This window comes from Macaca mulatta, chromosome 3 (assembly GCF_049350105.2).
Source record: "Macaca mulatta isolate MMU2019108-1 chromosome 3, T2T-MMU8v2.0, whole genome shotgun sequence".
NCBI lineage: Eukaryota > Metazoa > Chordata > Mammalia > Primates > Cercopithecidae > Macaca > Macaca mulatta.
The window spans coordinates 97080587-97108052 of NC_133408.1; the positions used below are offsets into that span (position 1 = coordinate 97080587).

A 27466-nucleotide genomic window follows, 5' to 3' on the forward strand; every position below is an offset into this window, starting at 1 on the left:
ATTGGGTCATCCTATCTATGAACATAGACTACCTCACTATTTACTTGTCCTTGTTCAGTGCATCTTACCAAAGTTTTACAATTTTCTTCATATAGGACATGCATACATTGTGTTAGGTTTATTGACTTATAGTTTGCTGTTGTTGTTATGTACATCACACCTTTCTTTTTCTTTAATTGAATTTTTAAACTGTGGTTAGAATTCATTATTTTTGAATTTTCCCCCAGTAAAAGCAAGCTGTCATGTTGTGAGCTACCCTGTGAAAGGACAAGGAACTGAGGCCTCTAGCCAATAGCCAGGAAGAAACTAAGACCTGCCTGGAGCCAATGAGTTAGCTTGGAAGAGGATCCTACCTGAGTTGAGTTTTGAGATGACTGCACCCTTGTGAGAGATCCTGAGCCAGAGGACCCAGGTAAGCGTTCCTGGATTCCTGACCTATAGAAACTGTGATGTAATAAATGTTGTTGTAAACCCCTAAATTTTGGGGTAATATGTTATGCAGCAATGGATAACTAATACACATACAATGGGGAAAAAAGAGGCTAAAAGCATAACATTTCTAGAGAGATTTTGAAACATCACAATTTCAATTATTGTTTTCAATAAAGATCTAACTCCTACTATTTGAAGGGGTGGCCTGCCCCTCCACACCTGTGGGTGTTTCTCGTTAGGTGGAACGAGAGACTTGAGAAAAGAAATAAGACACAGAGACAAAGTATAGAGAAAGAAAAGCGGGGGCCCAGGGGACCGGCGCTCAGCTTATAGAGGACCCACGCCGGCACCGGCCTCTGAGTTCCCTTAGTATTTATAGATAATTATCTTTACCATCTTAAGGATAAGGGAGTGGCAGGACAATAGGATCATTTTTAGGGAGGAAATTAGCAGTAAGACATAAGAACAAGGATCTGTGACATGAATAAGTTTAAAGGTAAATCCTGTGCCTTGAGATAAACCTTTTAGCAACATTGTTTCATCCTATCACATGGGGATAAACCTTGGACAATACCTAGCTTTTCTAGGAACAAAGTCACACCCTGCACGCCCAAAATCCATTAAACCTTGAGTTACCACAGCACATGTCTCTTGCAAGGACAAGGTTGGGGGTAGGGTCACAGATTAACAGCATCTCAAATACAGAACAAAATGGAGTCTCTTACGTCTACTTCTTTCTATATAGACACAGTAACAGGCTGATCTCTTTCTTTTCCCCACATTTCCCCCTTTTCTTTTCAACAAAACCACCATTGTCATCATGACACCGAGATTACATACTTCACAAAGTAACAGAATATCACAAAGCAAGTGGAGGCAGGATGAGATCACAGGATGGTGTTAAAATTAAAATTTTTGGGCATGCATAGTCATGGATAACATCTTATCAGAAAACAGGGTTTGAGAGCAGACAACCTGTCTGACCAAAATTTATTAGGTGGGAATTTCCTCGTCCTAATAAGCCTGGGAGCGCTACAGGAGGCCGGGGCTTATTTCATCCCTTCGGCTTCAACCGTAAAAGGCGGCACGCCTCCAAGGGGGTCGTTTATAGGCCTACCCTCAGAGCGCATTCTCTTTCTCAGGGGTGTTCCTTGCTGAGAAAAAGAATTCAGCGATATTTCTCCTATTTGCATAATGAAAAGAGAAGAAATATGGCTCTGTTCCGTCCGGCTCACCGGCGGCCAGTTCAAGGTTGCCTCCCTTGTTCCCTGAACATTGCTGTTATCTTATTCTTTTTCCAAGATGCCCAGATTTCATATTGTTCAAACACACATGCTCCACAAACAATTTGTGCAGTTAAGGCAATCATCACAAGGTCCTGAGGTGACATATATCCTCCTCAGTTTACAAAGAAGATGATAGAATTAAAAGATTAAAGACATAAGAAATTACAAAAGTATTAATTTTGGAGAACTAATAAATGTCCATGAAATCTTCACATTTTATGTTTTTCTGCCGTGGCTTCAGCCAGTCCCTGCATTCAAGGTCCCTGACTTCCCGCAATGTTCTCCCTCCCTTTTCCTCTATATAAATGTGCCATGGTGATGAAGGCTTGTTCGTTAGTCAATGGTGCTCGATTGCGGTGTTTCCGTCTCCGTGGAGGCGCTTTTCTTTGCATCTCCGATGGGTTCATTGTAGAACTTCAAATGTTTAGTGGGTATCCAAACAGGAAGCTGATTTTCTCCTGGTGAAACACAAGCAAAACCTCTTCCCCAGGTTATCACCTTCCCTATTTCCCATGTCTTATTTTTGTTGTCTTTCCACCAAATCAGTTTTCCTTCATGTGGACTGTTCTTTTTACCAGTAAGATGTTGTTCTGCAGAAGTAGTAGTCTGATTTCTATAAATGTTTAAAAAATTTAAAGTATAGAGTGCTAGATTAAGCTGCATCTGAGGAGTGGTACACTCCTTACTGTCTCCCCCTTTTTTTTGTTTAATTAATTGAGTTTTGAGTGTTCTATTAGTTCTTTCAACTATGGCCTGTCCTTGGGAATTATAAGGAATTCCTGTTGTATGTGTAATATTCCACTGATTTAAGAATTTTTGGAAAGCTTTACTACAATAACCTGGTCCATTGTCAGTTTTAATTTTTTCTGGAACTCCCATTACAGCAAAACAAGATAATAAATGTTTTTTAACATGGGAAGTACTTTCTTGATTATCTGGTCCTAAACAATGTAAAATCATTGTACTTTCGCACACTTCTGAAGCTGTGCCTGCGCCGACAAGTCTTGTAACAGCCTTTTGTTTAGGCCAATTTTTTGGCCACTGATTTAAAGCAATGACAGAGACATCTGCTCCAGTGTCTACCAACCCTTCAAACTCTTTTCCTTGAATGATGGCCTTACACACAGGTCTGCTCTCAGAGACCAGACTTGCCCAATATGCAGCCTTTCCTGTCGGATCAGTGCTTCCGAACCCTCCTGTTCTTTTTATCTCACTGTTTCCAACTTTAATATAAGGTAGGAGTAATAATTGAGCAATCCTGTCTCCTGGACTGGCACTCCAAGGAATTGAGGAACTAATAACCAATTGAATTTCGCCTTTAAAGTCTGAATCAACCACACCAGTATGAATTTGAACTCCTTTTAGATTTAAACTTGATCTTCCTAAGATTAGTCCTACAGTCCCCTCAGGCAATGGGCCATATACCCCTGTGGGGATTTTTTGTGGAGGCTCCCCTGGAAGCAGAGAGACTGCTTGTATGGTGCATAAATCTACCGCTGCACTGCCGTTTGTGGCGGGGGATAATTGCTGTATTGTGATAACTGGCTTATTCCCTGAGACACTTGTGGCAGTGGGGGTTGTTGTTCCTGAAAACCCTGAGGAACAAAGGGCTGAATTTGGAATGCCCCAGTTTGTTGCGGGGCCTGAGGCTGGCCCCTCCTCTCGTTTCCCGACAGTAGTTGCCCATTTTTATCAAATTTAGAATGACATTGATCACCCCAATGTTTTCCCTTTTTACATCTTGGACATAGGCCAGGTGGCTCTTTACCTGTTGTTGTAGTAGCTTGAGTAGATACATTTTGTTTATTTGAGACTAGGCAATTCTTTTTTTGATGACCAATTTGACCACAATTATAACATCTTCCCCCAAATGTTCTAACCTGTCCTCCTAAAGCGACTCCTGTGATTGCTTGAGCCATAAGCATAGCTTTATGCATAGCTCCTCCAATTCCATCGCAGGCCTTAACGTACTCTGAGATTACATCTGATCCTGCGGGAACCCTTCCTTTTAATGGCTTAATGGCTGATTGACAATCAGGATTGGCGTTTTCATATGCCATCAACTCCACTATGACCTTACGGGCATTCTCATCGGTAATTGACTTTTGAGCAGCATCTTGAAGTCTTGCTACAAAATCAGGGTAGGGCTCTTTAGAGCCTTGTCTTATTGTATTAAAGGAGGGACAGGCTGTTCCTGGGTCTTGGATTTTCTCCCAGGCCCTAAGGCAGATAGCCCTGATTTGCTCAATGGCCTCATTTGGCATTATTACTTGTTGGTCAACAGTGCTCCAATTTTGACCTATTCCTAATAGTTGATCTGCATCTATGTCAATTGGAGGATTGGCAGTCCTATTTTTTCTGACCTGTACTTGTGCCCCATCAATCCACCAAGTCTTAAATTGTAAAAACTGAGAGGGTGAGAGTGAGGATTTTGCCAGAATCTCCCAATCATAAGGAATGAGTCTATGTCCATGAGCAATGGAATCTAATAATGTTCTCATGTAAGGAGAGTTGGGTCCATACTGTTTTACTCCCTCTTTCATTTCTTTTAGCATTTTTATAGAAAAAGACTTATATCTGGCTTCAGCTACGGGAAGCTCTCCCTCTTGGGCCCCTTCTCCAGGTGGTCTTGCTTCTAATATTACTGGGAATTGCCACGCCTCAATATCTCCTTGTTTTCTTGCCTCATCAATAATTTTATGTAACGCACTACCCTGTGTACTAGGCGGTGCTGTAGGATTAAGTCTCATGGTGGGCGGCTGAGGATATGGCGCCCTGCCCTGTGGCGCTAGAAATGTTCCTGGCTGTCCACACGGATTTTCTGGGGGCAACCGATACTGCAGTTCGGCTGGCGGCCAGTATTGATAGGCTACTGGCGGCTGGGTCTTATCTTCTACCGGCTGATATTGTGGACACTGCATTTGGAATGGCATTGCCATGACAGAAACTCTATCTTTTTCTATTTGATCTTCTTTTGGAGTTTGTACTTGTTTAACCTGCATTTGAGGTTGTAAAGTTACAGGCATTTGAGCTGCTGGAAGAGGAGTTGGCCATCGTGGTTTAGACTCTGATGGCTCTGCTAATTCTGGATTTTTTTCTTCTAATTTTAACGTTTCAGGATATACTACCTCCTGTAATTGATTATCGTCAACATTTTGCGTTGACCGAGCCATAGCCGGCTCTGATACACATTCACAGTGTGAACTTTCCTTTCCTTTCCGGGATTCTATCCCTGCCTCTTTTTCACAATCTACTGCACAGCTTTTAGGGACATCAGAAATTGGAACGCTATCTTCTTCTGTTTGAAATGGTTCTAAAGCTACTTTAATAATGACCCAATCATTCCATACTGTGAGCGGAATGATTTTACCTTCCCTGCTTGCTTGTTTTAATTCTTTGCCAATTTTTTCCCAGTCTTTTAGATCTAAAGTTCCCTGTTCTGGAAACCATGGACAAAACTGCTCTATTGTTTGAAATAGTGTAATTAGATTTTTGGTAGAGACTTTAACTCCCCCTCTTTTTAAGAGAATTTTAATAAAGCTGCGATAAGAGGCATATTTACTCTTAGTTTGCCCCATTGTTACCCTAGGTTCTTCCGAGCGCACAAGCTTACCGCAAGGCTGACTGTAGACGTACTCGGGGGTCTCTCGTCGACTTGTCCTCAATGACCACGCTCCAGCGTACCTTCACCTTAGAGAAAAGCTTCCACGTTGGGCACCAGATGAAGGGGTGGCCTGCCCCTCCACACCTGTGGGTGTTTCTCGTTAGGTGGAACGAGAGACTTGAGAAAAGAAATAAGACACAGAGACAAAGTATAGAGAAAGAAAAGCGGGGGCCCAGGGGACCGGCGCTCAGCTTACAGAGGACCCACGCCGGCACCGGCCTCTGAGTTCCCTTAGTATTTATAGATAATTATCTTTACCATCTTAAGGATAAGGGAGTGGCAGGACAATAGGATCATTTTTAGGGAGGAAATTAGCAGTAAGACATAAGAACAAGGATCTGTGACATGAATAAGTTTAAAGGTAAATCCTGTGCCTTGAGATAAACCTTTTAGCAACATTGTTTCATCCTATCACATGGGGATAAACCTTGGACAATACCTAGCTTTTCTAGGAACAAAGTCACACCCTGCACGCCCAAAATCCATTAAACCTTGAGTTACCACAGCACATGTCTCTTGCAAGGACAAGGTTGGGGGTAGGGTCACAGATTAACAGCATCTCAAATACAGAACAAAATGGAGTCTCTTACGTCTACTTCTTTCTATATAGACACAGTAACAGGCTGATCTCTTTCTTTTCCCCACACTATTTCAGGCGTTAATCAGCTTGGTAGGGAGGGTCCATTTGGTGATAAGAGATGATCGGTAAAAATGAGAAAACACCGAACTACCATTCTGCAAGAAAACACATCTATTAACTTCTAATTAAATCAATAAGCATTTATAAGACACCTACAATTTGTGCAGCAATGTTTTAGATGACAGAATGAAAACAACATAATTAAAAGATAGCCCCTGCTGTTGATTGAACTAGAGTCTATCGATGCATAAACTACTCACTGAGATTATGCAAGGCAGGTTTTGAAGCCACTTTCGTTCTTCCAGACCATCTGGATACCTCACTCAGAAGCTCTAAATGGACAACACAGCTTCTAAAATTTGGTTAGCTTACTTCTAGAAATTAGTTTATGTAATAGGAGGAGCGGCAATTAAACACCAGCATCTGGCAATATCACTGTAAGATGACAGCATAAGCATAGATGCAAGGGAATCAATTTTCCAGTTACTTTAAAAAATAACCATGAAAATACACAAATAGAACATTTGGGACAATCATTAATTAACAAAGACTTCTTGAGCACCCACTGTGTGCTAGGTACTGTGTTATGCACAGCATAACACAAGAGAATGAATTAGACATGGTCCCTGTCTCCACTCAGTTTATCCCATGGTGAAAGATATACAAATACATTATAACCACATATGGTGATGCATCCGATGAGGGAACATATAGCATGGGGAGGATCGCTTCTCTGCAGAAGTTTAATGTAAGCTGTGACCTGAAGGAAGAAGAGAATTTAGAACATTTCTAGTGGAGGAAGCAGCATTCCCAAAGGCCTGGAGATGAAGAACTTGGCCTTCAAAGAACAGAAAGACCAGTGTGGCTGGAGTGTTGGGAGTCTGCTGGAGGCGAGAGTGAAGAGAGCTCTGTAGTCAGCTGAGAATTTTGTATGTGAAATGCAATAGGAAGCCTCTGAAGGAATGTAATTAGGGGAGTGACCTGGTCTGATTTACACTGTTAATATAGCACTCCAGCTATTGTGTGGGTGGGAAAAGGTTGGGAGAACAGCAATGGAAACTGGCACTGACCTCTGGATTTCATAAACAACTGTCCCTTTTGTCTGTCTTGCATTTATCTTACCTTTGCTCCTATTATATTCTGGTTCTTGTTCATTCTTTTCTTCCACATTCTGAAAGAATTTATAGAACTCATCTTCCGATGTGCCACTTCAGTTGTCTGAAGTACCCGATTTTCTGTCTCTATTACAGTTTTAAATTGTTCAATTGTGCTTTTTGTCTTAACATAGACTTTTCAAATCTCAAAACTGCATTTTCTTCATGTCTGTTGTATCTAGTTCCATGGGTGCAAGATATCTTTTATCTTTTAAAAAAATTATTGTTTTTTTCCCTTATTTACAAAATGTAGGCATGTTCACATTTGGAAAAAATAGAAAGTGCAGATAAGCAAAAGGAAGAAAATAAAAATATAGTTTTAATTGCACACTTCACAGATCATTAGTGTGTGCATATGTGATTGTAAGTTTTGCCCCCTTTTATTGCCTATCTTCTTTCACTTAAAATACATCATGAAAATCTTTCCATATGAACATTCATCTCCAACATATTTTAAAGCAGAATAATGTTTGTGTGTCTATACTTGTCATCTCAAGCAATATCTTCTTTTCCTACTTATCCCTGAAATGTCACTGTTTCCCAGGGATCTTTTGGGGACCCTTCCTTCTTTTTACTGTATGTAATGTCCTTGAGAGAGTTTATCTATTCTCATGGCTTCAAGGATCATTTCAAATAAATGATGCAAATCACTAAACTACACTTCTAGCCCAAACAATTTTCTACTTAACTTCAGACCCATACTTAGCCAAATACCTAATATATCCATTAGATATCCAACAGTACTGTTTCTCAAATGGTAATGCATATTAAAATCACCTGGGAGTTTGTTAAAACACAGATTGCTGGACCCTGCCCCCAGAATTTTTGGTTTAGTGCCTCTAAAATGAAACCCAAAGATCTGCTTTCCTACCAGGTTCCTAGGTGATGCCAATATTGCCAAGGGGACCACACTTTGAGAACCACCGTCCTATAGCTACCTCAAATATATAGTACTCTAAGTGGTAATCACCCTCTTTATCCCCACAGCCTCTCACCCTTCCTTTTAACATTTTATTACAGCATGAAATTCAAATAGAAAAGTGCTCATATCATACATATTCTACTCAGTGTATTTTTCATAAAGTGAACATTCATGTGTAAGCAGTACCTAGATCAAAAAACAGAACATCGCCAGTGCCCTCAGCAGCCACCTCATGACCTATTACTGTTGCTAATCCCATCTTCCAAACTGATTTCTGACTCCACAGCTTGGTTTTGCCTAGTGCCGTGCTTATGGAAACTGCATCGCACACTGTGTGCTTGTTTGTGTCTGCCTTCCTTCACTCACCCTATTATTACACTGTGATGTCCATTTCATCCTCATTTGTGTCTGTCAGTCACACACATGGAAAGGTTAGGCACATTCTAGTCTCCCCACTTTCACATCCAATCTATGACTGGGTCTAGCAACTTTAACTTCTAGTTATGTTTTCAACTCATCTCTATAATTAAAGTCTCGAAAAGCATTCTTATCACCTCTTGCGGGAACCGTGAAGATATTCTCTCAACCTGTTTTCCTGCCTCCTTTCTCTTGGTCTGTCCACTTTGGTGCCAATTTGGTCATTTAAAATGGAAACTTGACACTCTACTTCAAAGTAAAAATCAAGAATCAGGTTTTCAAATGCCACCACTTCTCTTTCTTTGTGCAGTTTTATTCTTTCTTACTGTAGATGGGGATTCTCCACAGGGCAGAAAGCAACGCTGATCGCAAGCTAAAAACTTTACATCTCTCTTCCTCCTCCACTCAGGAGGACTGATTTGCATCCTTTAGTTCAGTTTGAAAAAAAAAATCCTGAAGAAGAATTTTGATGGATTCAGCCTGGCTCAGGTGATCAACTCTGGATGGCCAGCAGGGATCAAGGCCTAAAAACACAGGCACAGTCACAGGGAACCCATATCAGGGGTGGCATCCCCAATGCCTGCAACCCACACTGACACCTATAACACCCCATGTAACTGGAGCTCCTAAAGGCTGAATTTGACTAGACAGAGAGAAACAACTTCCAAAAATAATAGGAAAGATGAGGAAAAACTTGAGTCATCAGATCTAAAAGGTCCTGGGTAAGAATATTGAAACTGCACTTTAGCCATGCCGTAATGACATTTCCAAATTCCAAGGAAAATCAACAAGCAAACTAGAAGAGCACTGCACTAAATACTGGGATAAGTTATGAGGAAATGGGAACTTTATCTTAGAATTCTGTACTCAGATGGTTGTTCATATAAGAAAGAAAGTATGACATTTTTGGACATTCAAAGACTCTGGAAATATGCCACCTATGTCCATTTTCGGTGGATTAAAAAAAGAAAAGCACTAGGGAAAATTATTGACTATTGTTGAGTATTGACTAATCACTCAACAACAAAAAAGACTGAATGTAGAGCTCAAGAGAGGGAAATTAAAAATACAACAATGAGCAATGTAAACAGTAAAACTTGTAATTATGTCTAAATAATTGTTAGTGGAGTTGTGAAGTTTAATCCTATTAATAATAGTTAAGAAGGCCAGAAACGGTGGCTCACACCTTTAATCCCAACACTTTGGGAAGTCGAGGCGGGTAGATCGACTGAGGTCAGGAGTTTGAGGCCAGCCTGACCAACATGGTAAAACCCTGTCACTAATAAAAATACAAAAATTAACTGGGCATGGTGACAGGCCCTGTAGTCCCAGCTACTCAGGAGCTTGAGGCAGGAGAATCACTTGAACCCAGGAGAGGGAGGTTGCAGTGAGCAGAGATCACACCATTGCACTCCAGCCTGGGTGACAAGAGTGAAACTCCATCACACAAAAAAAATAAATTAACAATAATAATAAGAAGAAGTGTTTCTTACTTAGAAGATGTTAAATAAAGGGTACTGAAACTACAATTCTGAGTTATGAAAATGATTAGCAAGACGGCAGGTAGAAGGTAAGTAAAGCATATTAATGTTCTTTTATTTTTGAGGAGGCAGTATTGCAAACATTATTACATTCTGGTTGTTCAAAGATGAAGTTAAATTCTAATATGCTCGATGTTCAAAGACAAAGTTAAATTCTAATATGCTGAATGCAAAACTAAAATCAAATTAGCAAACTGTAGCCTCAGGGCTAGCTGGCTGTTTTTCTAAATAAAGTCTTATTGGAACCAGGGCTAGGATTAGGATGAGGCAAGTTAGGCAGGGTGTGAAATACCCTGTGATAGGAGGATTCCTGTGTTTACTTATTTTTACTTGTTTTTTCATGTATTGTTCATTATGGATTTTTTGCATTGATTTTGTTTTTTCATATACAGTCATGTACCACTTAATACATTCTGAGAAATGCATTGTTAGGTGATTTCACAATTGTACAAACATAGGGTGTACTTACACAAATCTAGGTCGTATATCTATTTGTTTTTTTTGTTGTTGTTCCTGTGGAAAACCAATGTCCCAGCACCATTACTGGATATCAATCATTTTTCCTACTTGATCTGCAGTGGCAATACCAAATGCCATATACCAGGTTTCTACATATGCTCCACGATAATCTTATAGGACCACTGTTGTATATGTGATCTATCATTCACCAAAACTCTGTTATTAGGGGGTGTGATTTTAACGCATGAAAATATTATTTATCTTGACTTCTGAGTTTTTGTCTCCCTTGTAAATTTCGCCCTCAAGTTTCCTCCTGTGTCTCACTCTTGTGTAAGCCCTGCATCAAACTATTTGAAGAAATATTATTTTAAAATAAATCCTAAACAACATATCATTTCATCCATAAATATTTCAGTATGTATCACTAAAGATAAGGCCTCTCTGTTTAACATAGCCATAATACCATTTTCACACATGGGAGTTTATTATATAATTCTATTTTTGTGTATGTTTTACATTCTGTATGTTAAAAAGTTAATAAAACTTATTTGAGGAAATAAACAAAACAGAGAAGCTTTTTCAATCCTTCAGATAAACACTACAGAGAAAAAAGAAAGTAACAACAATATACATGTAAATATATAAATTGGGAGAGAATTGTTAGGCAAAGTATACTATATAAAAGCTAATGAAAACAACGCAAATGAAATTAGTAAGTTCAGAAAAAGAAAAAATCAAAATAAAAGAAGTATTTTCCATTGATAACATAGATATTAGTACTTTTGTACTTGATAAGAAATATCCATTTATATTTGCTAAAATTTTATTCTGTATCAAAGAGATACAGAGATATATCATTTACCAATTGACACTGCATTAAAATTTATAAATCAACAATATCAGAAAGACAAAGACATTTAGATAAAACTTTCAAGGGTTTTCCATTGCTCTTAAGAGAAAATTAGCAATCCTTTCAGTCTCTCTAGACTCTGCACAATCTGCCCCTAAACAAATCCACGTCCACCACAGGCTTTCCCTATGTTCAAATGTGCCAAAAAGCCCCCAAATAGGGCTGCTTCCGGTTCCCGGCAGGATCATGTCCTCCTGCCAGTTCCCTCCTTAACCTGGCTCCCTAGTGAGTGATCCTTCCAGGCGCACTCTGAGAGAGGTTTCTCTTGGGTCCACATTAGGATGGATCACTCTAAACTGCATCTCATAGCACATTTTATTTTCCCTCTCTGACATTTTGTAAATATTCAACCTGTAGTTCACCCTCTATAGACCGTGAGCTGCCTGAAGGCAGTGGCTATGTATTGTTCACAGCTCTTTAACCAGTGACTAGAATAGCGTCTGACACACAGTATGTGCCCAATAAATCATTTGTTGTTGAATGATTTCAATGAGATGTTTACTATATATTCTCATGATTTATTTGCTATTTCTATTCCAGTACCACAGGATTTTTATTGCAGCCTTTTCAGTATCTATTTATAACTGATGGAGTAAATGCCTCTTACTAGTTCTTTTTCAAAATTCTCTTGACAACTATCATATATTTAGAACTAGCTTGTCCAGTTCCAAAAACAAGCAAACAGAAAGGACAGTTGGGATTCGGATTGTAATTGCATTATATGTCTATATGGGGAAGAGCAACATTTGCATTACATTGTTTCCTGCCATAGCCAACCAGGATGCATTTTCCCCTGTAATGGTAGCCCCCAGGGTATATGCACAGCATTCAGTTGACTGACAAATTTTAGGGGCTTCTGTTATCCTCGAGGTAGAAGATAGACAGGGAGTCATGGAACATTCCTCTTCCCGTACATATACACAAGCATCCTCCAAAAGTGATGAAGTGGTAGAACTTTCTCAGGAAAGCTTTAACCTTCTTCACACTTTGCCCTGGGAGTTCTCTAATTTTACCCAGTCCCTGTGAGCTCTTACACCTTACGTGATCTTTCCCTTCACTCATACACTAAAGCATCCAAGCATCACCGGCGTCTTGGAATCCAGGTCCAGCCTCTAATATTCTAAATGTACATACCAGTTAGAGGAAACCGGCATGCTCCACCTTTTCCACCTGAAGTCTTATTTACAGAGGGCTGTAGTAGTTCTAAAGTCTGGAGGCAGGCACGTTTTCCTAATAATGGAGATTCTCTAACTCAATTAGCCAGGAAGAAAAGCAATAAAGGAAAGGCAGATGTCTGGCAGTTCTAAGCATTCTGCCTTAGGATGCCTCCAGTAATGAGTAGGGGGAGGGAGCATAGTTTGACGGCTTTCTGCTTCTTTTGAAGCTTCTGTGTACTTTATTTTAATATTAGAAATTCAAATGTTTAATAATATCACAATGCCTAACTCCATTTGTCCTGGTCCTATCTTATATCCTTAAGAAAAACTGCATCCACACTGGAGTCTCATCTCAGCCAGGAGTTGGTTTCCAAAACCAGCATTCGAGGGGACAATTGCTTATAGTCAAAATTATCCTTGAAAATTCTTTAAATTGCCCCTGAAGACCAGTATACAGATGTAATTATCTTACAATAAATTCAACACCGCTTTTCCTTCCAGTACTGAAATAGATTACTATTTCATAAGTTGCATACCCAGCAAAGGAGTTGGCTTACATTGGGGAGCTCTATTGCATGAAATATACATATCTTAAAAAAATAACAGAAACATGTGCTGCATGGAGTAAATGAAATTTAATTTGTGTATGCTAAATGGGCATATGATATGACTCCACTGTATTTCTTTTTATGTATATTTTGTTTTTTAATCAAATTTATTCACAAGTAGTTTATAGTTTCTGTAGCCATTATGAATGAGCTCTTATTTTTTTCATTTCAATTTTTTGCTGGTTCTATCTAGCAGATGGGAAGCTATTGATTCTCATGTGTTTTTTTATACTCCAACAATGTAATAACTTCTGTTAGCTTTATTAATAGTTTTAAAACAGATACTCTTCTACTTTGTAGGTATACAATTATGCAATCATATCAGCAGTAAATAATAGTTTTTCTGTTCTAATATTTAGACTGTTCATTTTGTTTTCTTGTATTGTGACATTTCTTTGAAACTTCAAAATGTTTTAAAACGTAATGATAATAATGGGCATCTTATTGTTATTAATCTAATTGTGAATACCTTAGTCATTTTTCCCCTATTATAATTTTTGCTCTTGGTTCCAGATAAACTATCTTTATGATGTTCAAGAAGTTTCCTTATGTGCCCTATAATAAATATAAATTCAATATTTCTTTTAAAGCATGAATGGCTACTTCTTATTTAAGACACGCTAGAAAGATTGCTACTAGGGTATTCCAAGGGGTGAACTAGCATATTGATTAAATTAGGTTTGTTTCCCATGCTCTTAAGGTTTCAGAAGATATCAGAGAAGACATTCGAGAACATGAAGTAGTGTGGACCTCCACAATTATGCCCATGTGCTTCCCAGGCTGTGATGAAAAGCACCTATCAGAAGGATCTGGAAATGCATTTCGAGTTTCTCAGAGTGTAAACTACTCTTAATTTATTTTGAATCTCTGGGTGTTTATGCTTGTTAAAAGATCTGGTGATCTGGGTTTACACCATTCACTACTTAGCAGAGTCTTACGGCAAGCCAACGCAGAGTGGATTAACATCTTCTACACGAAGTTATAAGTGTACATGGGTTCTGTTTGTGGTACCAACCAACAAGACAGCAAGTTACTATGATTTCCAGACCCTCAATCTAGTTCTTAAAACTCTGCCACACCAGGAGAAAGGGTTCTACCATCTCCCAGTCCTAGTATTTTCTTTTAATCAGTAACAGCCACCACAAGAACTGAGAAGGCGACAGGAATTCATGAAAACACTGACTATAACATCATCACTGGGAGAAATGAAACATTACAGAACCAAGGGCTTTATGCACTGCCTGTGAAATCACTTTTACTTGCAATCCAAGACCACCCTTCATGCTCTTGTCTTTTTGCCATTGCACATGTCCACTCCACCCACTCCCCAGACTTTTCCCCAAGGTAGAGAACATGACACTGTATGTTTCTCTATCACAAATTGCAATTGAATTTATTTACATACGGCATTTGTCCATTTTAATATTATGATCATGAGTCAGGGTTCTAGAATTGTGGCAGTGGAAAGTGGTGCCTACACGGTTGTGTGTTAGTTGCATCTGCTCCACTATCTGAACTGCGGTTATGTTTCGGACTCACATGAAGCTTACTTTGAAGGATGTAAGCACTAAGTAGTCTCCTTTGCTAACCCATTTCTCCCAAGGTTTTCACTGAATTCATGAATAGCATACACTATTTCTGCCGACTGAACCTATACATTCTCCTCTTTCAGTAATGTTTCCTTGAAACAAATTACCCAATATTTATTAAAATATTTAGATTTTCTTGTGTTAGACTTTAATTGAATTCTCTTTCTGTGTATGTGTGTAAACCTAGCCATATTGCTTTCATCTTAAAATTAGTAGTGTTTCTTAGTATGTTTAGAATCTTATTTACTCATTCTTCTCACTATTACTTATCACATGCCTTCTGGGTGCCAGGTATTGTGCTAGGGAAAATGTTGGTGAAATTTATCCACTTTCCTCCCAAATGGATGATTTGGGATGTTTTGGAAGAGCATAAAATTAAAAGGACAAACTCAGAATAAACTGTAACACATACCATAGCATACAACAGACCTTCATTTCAAAGTGAGTTTCAATGTTCAGAACAAACTCGATCATAGTCGTTAGTAGATCCTGGATAAATTTAAATTCTTAGCTATTTCAACTGGAAAAAAATAAATTTTGTTATTTCCCTTATGTGTTATTGATATTATACTTAGAATTCCTGATGAGTACATTTGTTTTTAAAGATTACAAATAATTCCTAAAAAACCTATTCTGAGAGGATTTCCATTTCCAGCCAGGATGGAATGAAGACACAGCAATAGAAATTATTCAAAATGAAATACAGAATGAAAAAGACTAAAAGAAATGAACAGAATCAATGTGTGTGAGACAACTTGAAATGGCCTTATGTACATGTGACTGATGTCTCCAGAGGTTAGGATTAGGGATTTGAAAAAAACATTTGAAGTAGGGCTGGCTGAAAATTGTCTAAATTTGATGAAAACTACAAACCCACAGGTTCATGTTCAGCAAACTCCAGATACAACCTGAAGAAAACTACATCAAGTAACATATTTAAATTACTGGCCAGGCGTGGTGGCTCATGCCTATAATCCCAGCACTTTGGGAGGCCGAGGTTGGTGGATCATTTGAGATCAGGAGTTTGAGACTAGCCTGGCCAACATGGTAAAATCCCGTCTCTACCAAAAATACAAAAATTAGCCAGGTGTGGTGGCACATGCCTGTAGTCCCAGCTACTTGGGAGACTGAGGCAGAAGAATCACTTGAACCCAGGAGACAGAGGTTGCAGTGAGCCGAGATCATGTCACTGCACTTCAGCGTGGACAACAGAGAAAAACCCTGTCTCAAAAACTAAAAATAAAAATAAAATTGCTTAAAACCAGTGATAAAGAGAAATCTAAAAAGCAACCAAAGGAAAAAATTCACATTATGGAGAGGAATAAAGATAAGAATGACAATGGGGCAACCTGCTTGGGTCCCCTTCCATGCTGTGGAAGCTTTGTTCTTTCGCTCTTCACAATAAATCTTGCTGCTGCTCAAAAAAAAAAAAAAAAAAAAAAAAAAATTTTACAAGGAACTTCTTATCAGAAACAATCCAAGCCAGAAGTCAGTGGAGCAACATATTTAACTACTGAAAGAAAAGCGAAAAAACTCATCAACCTGGAATTCTTATCCCAGAAAAAAGACTTTCAAAAGGGAAGGCTAAATACATACTTTTGCAGACATACAAAAGCTGAAATGCACCACAGAAAAATGTTAAAGGAAGTCCTTCAGGCTGATGAAAAATGAGAAATGATACCAGATAAATATCTGATGCTACACAAAGGAATGAAGAGTAAACAGAAATAGTAAATATGTGACTAAATAGAAAACACATTTTTGTTACTTTTAAAATATCTTTAAAAGAGAACTGATTATTTAAGACAAAAATTAAAATGTGTATTGTGGTATTTGTAACATACATAGAGAAAAAGTATAGGACAAAAATAACACATAGGCCAGGATGGAGGGATGGAAAAATACTATTTTAAAGTCCTACTGTACAAGAAAGTTCTAAACTATAATGAAGGTAGACTGTGGTAAGTATGAGATGTATACTACAGACACCAAAACATTCACTAAAAAAAACAGGTTATAACAAGTGAGCCAGTAAAGGAAACAAAATGGAATCAGAAAAAAAAGTCATTAATGCAAAAAAAAAAGCAGAAAAGGTAGAAACATGAAACAAACAACAGATGGGACAAATATAATCTATTCTGAGAGAATAATCAGAAATACAAAAGTTAGAAACAAAGGGATTTATCATGGCACTATCTACAATACAAAACACTGGAAATCACCTATCCAACAATAGGGAAATGGTACAAAGGCACTAAAACTGTTGTTTATGAAGAGCATGTCATAACATGAGAAAATACTGGTGTTATAAAGTAAATTGAATTAAAGCAAAATGTAAAATTTTATATTGAACAATACCTCAGCTATGAAAAACCATGACAGGAAAGAAAAAAAGTGGGTGGTATGACAATAGTCATTTTTGTCTACTTTTTTTTCAATTTTCTATAATAAGATTATATTCCTTTAATAATCTGAAGAGAAAAACTGCAACTAAATTTTTCAATATTGTCAGGTCCTGTGCGAGACCTAGTCACATACTATCTCCTGGCTCCCCACAACAATGTTGCAAAAAAGAAATATTTTTCAATGTTTTCAAATAAGAGAATTGAGGCTCAGGGAGTGTATGCCAGGCACACGGAGCTGATGTGTCAGAATGTTGGCGGTTATTGGTGCTTTCTGCATAGATTTAATTCCTTAATCTGGGTGTTAGAAACCAGGTATGTCTGATTCCAAATACCGTGATATGTATTTGTCGCAGAACTAATTTTTAAAAGGTATGTAATTCTCTTTATTTTATATGGTTGTTTTGCAATTTGGGGGATAAACAATATGTAAGATTAGCTGATGTAAGTCAATCAGATTTTTAAAAATTGAATTGCCAGATATAAGCTGAACTTGATAAAGCAGAGAAAAAAATCACATCTTACAGCAAATAAATACAAAAAACAAAATGGCAACTATAAAAATTATTCACATTCTTACAGGCATTATCTTCTCAGAGAAGCACAGATCTTAATTGATTAAAACCATCATTTGCCCAGTGGAATTTAAGACATATTAGAAGACTTTATTCATAGAAACAAATATCAACATGCTGGTTGGAAAGTCCCTATGCTCAGTAGTCTTATAAAATACTGTGCATTAGCATATGTTGATGTTTTATACATACAGACATACATGTTTACTAAATAAGTGTATTGTCAATTGTTATCCTTAATCACAAAGTAATTTATTTACAACAGCATAACTGAAACTGATGCTAAGTACTTCTACTATTCATAAATGCAGAGAAATCTAGTTTTAAAACATATCCGTACGAAACTTGAAAGGTCATTTGATTATTTTGTTCCAAAATCAAATGACCTGGAGAAATCTGCATACTATTGAGATACTTATGGCCGGCAGGCACAAGGTATTTATATCATTTATACTGGAATTTTCTTAATATGTTGAATCATTTAGTGAAAGAAGCCTGATCTGATGCAAAAAGAAAGCAAGATACTGTGTTTTTATTTTTGTTTTTCAATGCTGGTCGCCTGGAGAGCAAACACAATGCTTCTACTGCTCTGGAAAATCCGAAGCTACAAAGATGATTTTCAAAATTAAGGGCAACTCACAGCTGAAAATTATACCTTTGGGCAAAGGGCCAATTCGGGATGCGTTTCTCTCTGATTTGGAGCCGTGCCAAAGTCCCTCAGTCCCATTTGTTCAGTTTTACAGCTAACAAATAAAAAGGAAATACTGAGAATGTAGCTGAAGTGTGGCTGCGTGGCAGTCAGTATTTAAGGTCTTGCTTAAGATGCATGTTAACATGTTAGAGTTGTATGGTAAGAACAAGAACCATTGGGCATTTTCAAAGGAGCAGAACCTTACTACGGAAAGAATGCTGCTTATTAGTGGAGCGTTCCAGGGGTACCAGACCGCCAGGATTGCCAAAGGAGAAATGGGAGGGACTAGGAAACTCTCCGCCAAACAGGACCACATTTTGACTTTAGCACGAAAACCAGGATTCGTTGAAATAGACTTGGAAGTTGACAACACCGATTTCTAAAATAAACGCATGGTATAATTTCACCTGATTACCATACTAAAATCGTTGTTTATTTTCACCTTACACTTAGATAACTGCTAAAGATCAAGCTAATTGGATTTGACAGTTTTCACAAACCAAATCCCCCAAATAACTTTATTAATACTATTACTGTTTTTCAGGTTACAGATAAAAATGTCTCACTTAATGGAGAAACAAACTTAGCCTCCTGTGTCTTTCAACTTAAAAAGAGCTGTTCTTTTTGGAATGCTACAACTTTTAAAAGAAGTAACTGTAAACGAAATAAAAAAAATTATTCTGATTTAGCCACTGTTAACTCTTAGAGTATTAATAACCACGTATACATAGTGGACTATGTATAATTATGTAATTTTGTATATAAAAATAAATTATACATAAATATGTATTATATAATATATACATATATGAATATATTTATTAAAAGGCTAAAATTTTTTAATGTTATATATATCATAAGTAAAAACATTTTAAAGCAGAATGATCAATAAGAGTGGGTTATTCTGCTTTGCAATATACTTAATTTTCATTTGACCATGCATATTAAACAGCTTTCTGTAAGACTACTATTTTAACTGTAGGTAAATAAAGACTGTAGTATCCTTTTGGAATAGGTTTTAAATGAAATGTGCAGAACACCATTCAGTGAAACTGGTTTTTCCTCTAGGCTCTACATTCCTTTTTTTTTTTTTTTTTTTTTTTTTGAGACGGAGTTTCGCTCTTGTTACCCAGGCTGGAGTGCAGTAGCGCCATCTCGTCTCACCATGATCTCTCACTCAGATTCAAGCGAGTCTCCTGCCTCAGCCTCCCGAGTAGCTGGGATTTGAGGTGTGCACCACCATGCCTGGCTTATTTTTCATATTTTTAGTAGAGATGGGGTTTCACCACGTTGGCCAGGCTGGTCTCGAACTACTGACCTCAGGTGATCCACCTGCCTCAGCCTCCCAAAGTGCTGGGATTACAGGCGTGATCCACGTGCCCAGCCGGATCTAGATATTCTTAATACAAAAAATTAAAATAGCTGTTGCTTTTGCAATATACAGCACGGTTTTTTAAAATCTCAGGTTTTGGAATAAGGCCGTCAGATCTATGTTGGAGTTCCAATTCCACACAGCTGTGTGATCCTTGAAAAATTATTTAAACTTTCTGAGCCTAAATTTGAACTTAAAAATTTTTAAAGATTAAATATGATAATGTATGTTATGTGCTTAACCCCAAAATGCTATTGACAGCTAGCACTTACTCTGTGTTATTTGAAAAATAATTTTATTGATCTCACCTACCTTTCGCTCCCAAAAATCTCATAGGGATTTTCACTTGGAGTGGTGGTAAATTTATACCTTGAGATTGTCCATCTGTATAATATTCAATCATCTTGTATTGCTTCAAGAAATCCTTTGTATACCTGGAGAAGTAGACCCAATTCAGGGTTTTCTCCCCTTCACATAAAGTACTGGCTCAGGCTAGAGTGCAGTGGCACGATCTCAACTCACTGCAACCTCCGCCTCCTGGGTTCAAGCAATTCTTGTGCCTCAGCCTCCCAAGTAGCTGGGATCACAGGCGTGCGTGCACCACCATGCCCAGTTAATTTTTTGTATGTTTAGTAGAGACAGCGTTTCGCCATGTAGCCTAGGCTGGTCTTGAATTCCTGACCTCAAGTGATTGGTCCGCTTTGGCCTCCCAAAGTGCTGGGATTACAGGTGTGAGCCACCACGCCCAACTGGTGTTTTCCCTAGGTAATGTTATTTCTGCTTATTTTAAACGTGAACATTTTCTGATATATTTTCTACTGATTATTGATTCTGTAGGGAAAAGTTACTGCATTTATTTTTTAGCTTGTTACGTTATTTAAATATATTAGCTCAAGATGGTCTCATTAATTCTCTTGGCAGAAGTCCATATCACCTGTCAATAATGATTATTCTATATCCTTTCTTATGATAATTTTATGTATACCAGTTTCATATCTATTGCATTAACTAGACTTCACAAAAATGCTCAGTAATACTAGGGAAAGTAGGAATTTTTGTCTTCTTGATTTTAACAGAAGTGTCTCCATGGACTTTGAGTTATTGGTTTTCAATATGCATTTTTTAATCATGTAAAGGTAGTTTCCTATTATTTTTAGTTTTCTAGTTTTGTTTTCATCAGTGGTGGATATTTATTATTTTCAAATTCTACATAGAACATCTATTGTGATAAATTTGTATTCTTAACTGCTAATCTGTTGATTTAATTAATTAATAGATATCCTAACACTAAGTCATCTCTTCTAGAATAACACCTATGTAACTATGTTGTATTATTATTTTTGAAAGACTGTTCTATTCAGTTTGGAAATATTTCATTTAGAATTGCTGACACTGATTTTCCTATGTATAGTCATTCTCTAGTTTTCCTTTCACACCATCTTTACCAGGTTTTGGTACTAATATTGTGCTGTTTCTTAAAATGATTTAGGACATTTTTTCATCCTTTCATTTGTCCTGGAAAAGATGAATATAGGAATAACATGTTCTTCAAAAACTAGACACACTCTCTGGGTTGCAACTTTTTCATTTAAAAAATTAGTTTAAAGGTTTTTCTAATTAACTTGTCAAATGTTTTGCTGATTATTTGTTCAAAACTCCTCCAGAGGCTGCCATTTCTCCTCATCCTCTTTTCTTCAGGATTAAATTCTGTCATTAATTTATTTAATTTTTAATTTGAGTTTTACAAATTTTTATTTTATTTATATTTTCTACTGTCCCTTGTTTTTTATTTATTATAGTCACCTTTTATGTTTTTCAATTCCTTTCTCCCAATTTTCTTTTTGTTTGTCAATTTCTATACTTGGTTCATTTACTTTTAGCCTTTTCTTTCCTTTATATCATTGTTGATTGCAACCCAACACCTTCCTTCTGGGTTCATTTTCTTTCTTGCTGAGTGAAATCCTTAGTAGTTCTTTCAATGAGTGTTCCGTGAATGGCACATTCATGGAGGATCTGACTGAAAATGCCCTTATACCATGCTCACTTTCTGTGACCCAGTGAGTAGAGAATTCAAGGTGGACAATTGTTTTCTCCTTGCATTGTGAAGATGTTTTTTATTGTCCTATAACATGTATTGTTGCTGGTGAGAAGTCTGCGATAAATCTGATGATCATTTCTTTACTGCCTCTTATCTTTTCTCTCTGGTAGCTTTTCAAGTTTTTTCTTTTTCATAGATATTCTGTAACTTTACCATGATGTGAATAAGAGATCATATTTAAAAATCTATCTTGTGTAGGACTCTATGTTTCTTCACTCTAAGAGCTCATTTGTTTATTCAATTATGAATAATTATCATCCATAATTTCTTTTAACCTTGCCCTTACCTTATTCTAGAGTCTTGCTTTGTGGAACTACTATTATCTAGCTTGCTCTCTTTCTCTTCTCCATGGCTCTTCTCTTCTCTCTGATATTTAAATCTCTTGTTTTCTTTCTGAGCTGTGTTCTGATTCATTTCCTATAATCCATATTTTAATCGACAAATTCCACATTCAATTATATATATATTTTTTAATTTATTTATTATTATACTTTAAGTTGTAGGGTACATGTGCATAACGTGCAGGTTTGTTACATATGTATACTTGTGCCATGTTGGTGTGCTGCACCCATCAACTCGTCATTTACATCAGGTATAACTCCCAATGCAATCCCTCCCCCCTCCCCCCTCCCCATGATAGGCCCCGGTGTGTGATGTTCCCCTTCCTGAGTCCAAGTGATCTCATTGTTCAGTTCCCACCTATGAGTGAGAACATGCGGTGTTTGGTTTTCTGTTCTTGTGATAGTTTGCTAAGAATGATGGTTTCCAGCTGCATCCATGTCCCTACAAAGGACACAAACTCATCCTTTTTTGATGGCTGCATAGTATTCCATGGTGTATATGTGCCACATTTTCTTAATCCAATCTGTCACTGATGGACATTTGGGTTGATTCCAAGTCTTTGCTATTGTGAATAGTGCTGCAATAAACATACGTGTGCATGTGTCTTTATAGCAGCATAATTTATAATCCTTTGGGTATATACCCAGTAATGGGATGGCTGGGTCATATGGTACATCTAGTTCTAGATCCTTGAGGAATCGCCATACTGTTTTCCATAATGGTTGAACTAGTTTACAATCCCACCAACAGTGTAAAAGTGTTCCTATTTCTCCACATCCTCTCCAGCACCTGTTGTTTCCTGACTTTTTAATGATCGCCATTCTAACTGGTGTGAGATGGTATCTCATTGTGGTTTTGATTTGCATTTCTCTGATGGCCAGTGATGATGAGCATTTTTTCATGTGTCTGTTGGCTGTATGAATGTCTTCTTTTGAGAAATGTCTGTTCATATCCTTTGCCCACTTTTTGATGGGGTTGTTAACCTACAGAATGGGACACATTCAATTATATTTAAGCTCCATTTGAACTTCCGTATTATTTTAAAGTTATTTTTTTCCTTGACTATATTCTTTATCTCTAGAATATCCATCTGTTTCTTATTCAAACTTGTCTATTCTTTTATTCACATAATCTCAATTTTGCCTTGTGGATTTGATTATTCCTAAATTTAAAAAAAAAAGATATATTTCTTTTAAAATATTTTTACTTGACATATTATCTTTAGTTCCTCAAATGTATTTTCCATTCTTTATTGTACTGGCTAATAATCTGGCATGGGTCTCTTAGGGCATTGGAAATTAAGAAAACTAACCTTTTAGCACTCTCAGAAAAGAGAAGCATTGAATTTGGTGTAGGTATGCCTAGGTCTTTCCATGTCAGTCCTGTTATGGAATCACCTAAATTCTTGGTCCTATGTTTCCCAACCCACAGACCCTATGGGTTGGGGTCTATAAATCTATAGCCATTGAGTGTTGTTGTAAATAAATAATGTAAGTCTATTTCCATATATATTTAACTTCTGCCTCTCTTGAGTGATAAGCTTTATAAGTGACAGGAATCTTGTTTATCATGTTCATTATCTTGTTTGCAATCCATAACTATTAAATCAATCAATGTACAAACTGATTTCAGTGCGTTTAAAACTAACATTAACGATAATACATATATTAATTAACAAAAACATCAGCTGGGAACCTTCAAGGGTTCCATAAAATTGGTAGTTTATGTCCTGGCTGCCTAAAGCACTCTCCAAGACTTCTGCAAATTTTTGAGCAGCTTGCATTCTCTAGTCTTCTACTTGAAGTCCCCTGCATCCTTACAGGCTGTCTAAGACATTTGCTACTTCAACCCAGCATGAAACTTGTCTCCTTCTTTAGTTTTCACAACCAAAATGTATTTACATCTTACATTTGTGAGTTTACAAAACATCGTTGAAATTTGCGGGTGGGAAGGTCAAAGAAAGAGAGTCATTTTAGGGACTGATCTCCCTTCCCTTTTGCTAGCCACTCTTCCTGTCTTCTCTTCCCCTTTCCCACTCTTCCTCCCTGTCATCCTCTTGCAGTGCTTTTTTTATTTTTTTTTTTTTTTGAGACAGAGTCTCGCTCTGTCCCCCTTGCTGGAGTGGGCTATCTCGGCTCACTGCAGCCTCTGCCTCCTGGGTTTAAGTGATTCTCCCACCTCAGCCTCCCAAGTAGCTGGGATTACAGGCACCCAACATCATGCCCAGCAATTTTTTTTATTTTTGTAGCGATGGAGTTTCACTATGTTGGCCAGGCTGGTCTTGAAATCCTGATCTCAGGTGATCCTCCCACCTTGGCCTCCAAAGTGCTGGGATTACAGGCATGAGCCACCACACCCAGCCTGCAGTGTCTCTTAAACCTCCAAATCCTATCCTCTCTCTGTGTTATGGAGAGCAGTGCCTGCCTCACATTCCTGCCATCCCCTCCACGTAATCATCAGGCTGTTTTCTCAAAGCGAATTTGCTCACTAAAAATAATTCTAGTATTAACTATTTTTTCCTGGTGCTAATTCTTGTAAAAAGTTTGTCTTGTTTACTTAGTTATTAATATGATTAATTCAATATAATTTTTTAAATTTGAATATTACTCAAATTCATAGCAACTTTTTATCATTATGTATTTTCTCAAGCCAGAAATGTTAAAAGTTGACAACCACCACTGTGCAGGCACCTCTATGATGAGCATTAGTGCCACATGGCCAATATTTCCAGTTCTCCCCACCTTCTGAGCCTGTGCAAGGGTTGCACATGGAGGCCCCCTTGGAGCTAGGTGGGGCCATGTGACCAGCTTTAGGAAATGAGTTGTGAGTGGAAGTGATGACTCCTGAGCCAGGCTTGAACTGCCAGTGAGAGATTCTCCAGCATTCCACTCTTCCTTCTGCTTCAGCGATCAGAGATGATGGTGGCTCCATTGGCCTGGCTGCCAGAGTGGCCACAGTGATCAGTGGCCTTCACTGATTCAGGATGGATATGTAGAGTGACCTAGAAACAAAACTGATGGTTTTGTAAGTTACTAGCATTTTGAAGTTGTTTGTCATTGCCACATAGCCTACCCTATCCCCGCTGGTAAAGGGTCTACACTATCTTTTGACATAAAAAGGAGCTTCTCATATTTGAAAAAAAGGTTGTGAGCTATTTTCTGAATAACAGACAGCCATCACAATCCCTGGAAAAGGACAGGATGATCTGGAGCACATCCAGCCTCCTAGATCTACACTGGCTTCATTCAACAAATATGACTATCAACTCTTCAGGAGCATGGAAGGTCCAATCCCTCATCTGAGTCCTCCACACCATCCCTAGTGATATTTCAGGAACCAGCACATAAACATACCCAGACATTTTAATTGCCTTATTTATAATTGTTTCTTTCCATAAAACCTTTGATATGTAATATAACTAAAATTACTGTCAAAAGAGTACACAAAACAAAATTAGAATTTAGGATTATAGAGGGGAAAAGAAGACTGCAAATATATTGATGTAGGTAAGTTCACAAACCCTAAATGCAGCAGAGTAAGTCTAATTTGGCAACTGTGACAAAAAGAGAAACAGGACAGTAACTTTTCCTATTGAAAATTAGGCAGCAGTTAAGGCTTTTACAAGGAGGAACAAGGGATTGTGGGAGAGTGGAAAACATCTCATCAATTAGAAACAGAAATGTGGTGAAGGTAAAAGGGAACTCCACCTTTTTTGCTTGTTTTGTTTCGTTTTGTTTTGCCCTGCTGCGTGAGACACACAGAAGATTCTACTAAGTTTCAACTAAGTTGCTAGACTCAAACATTGGGAGCCTTTGAGAATGCCACAACTAGCCTCCAACCATTATTTTAAAATGTTCAATTTGATTTAAATGTTTGATTTTTATATGTCAAAATTGGCTCCCATTTCTTCTTTGGGTTTTCTAGTACAAAACTGACAAATCAAGTTAGAAAATCTTCATGTGAATAACAGCTAAGCATAAAAAAAAAAAAAAAAAAAAAAAGCTCTGATCACAGGGGATTGTTATTTTCCTGGCACACAAACTACAATGAGAATTGCTATAAAACTACAATACACAGCTAGCTTGTCGTGTGTGTGTGTGTGTATGTATGTGTATATGTATACTCACATGTTGTGCTGTGTTTCAATGAATTTGGGTCATTGCATAGCTTGTCATTAGTGTGTGTACATTTGTGTGTGTACATCTGCATGTGTGCACTCACTTAGACTATGTTTCAATCAATCTGGTTCCGCAAAAACAATATCAGAAGATCATCTGAACACATTTTTAGGTAAAAGCTACATTCTTTTGAATAGCATAGAAGTTAGAAGCACTGTAAGAAATGAATATAAAAGAAAAAAATCAAAATATAGAAAAAGAATGAGCAAAATCTATTCAATAGTAAAATACTAAACTTTAAAATACAAAGCACTGGCCAGGCGCAGTGACTCACACCTGTAATCCCAGCACGTTGGGAGGCCAAGGCAAGCGGATCACCTGAGGTCAGGAGTTCGAAACCAGCCTGGCCAACATGGTGAAATCCCATCTTTACTAAAAATACAAAAATTAGCCGAGCGGTGGTGGGAGCCTGTAATCCCAGCTACTTGAGAGGCTGAGGCAGGAGAATTGCTTGAACCCAGGAGGCAGGGGTTGCAATGAGCCAAGATCATGCCATCACACTCCAGCCTGGGCAACAGAGTGAGACTCCGTCTCCAAAAAAATAATAATAATAATAAAATAAAACACAGAGCACAGAAAAAAGAGTACAGAAAAAAATACAAACCACCAAGGTTCAACTTATCACATTCATCTATTCAACAAATATTTACTGAGTGCTACTGTATGCCAGGCACAGTTCTGGCCTCTGTGGATATAGCAGTGGACAAAAGAGACAAGAATTCCTGCCCTCATGGAATTTACATCCTGGAAGGTGGGGAGGGAAACAGACAATAGACAAATAAATAAATTATAAATATATTAGAGACAGAGAAGTGATGTGGAAGGAACCAAAGCAGAGAAGAAGGATAAGGAGTGGGGGTGAAATTTGTCCCCAACACTTAGAACAGTTCCTGGCACAGACGTTTCAAACACATGTGTTTGAAAAGGCAGAAGTTCATAGCTAAGTGCCTTAGTCTCAAGACTGAGTTTAACATTGGAAATTTTACAGATTTACTATGTGTTTGTTATTTCCATTAGCACCTCAGGGGT

The 27466-nt window shown here is 37.7% G+C and overlaps 1 pseudogene; it reads right to left on the bottom strand.

Annotated features, from left to right (window-relative positions):
• Positions 1–716: 716 nt before the first annotated feature.
• LOC144339876 (endogenous retrovirus group K member 8 Gag polyprotein-like) lies at positions 717–6029 on the bottom strand (annotated as a pseudogene).
• Positions 6030–27466: the final 21437 nt, after the last annotated feature.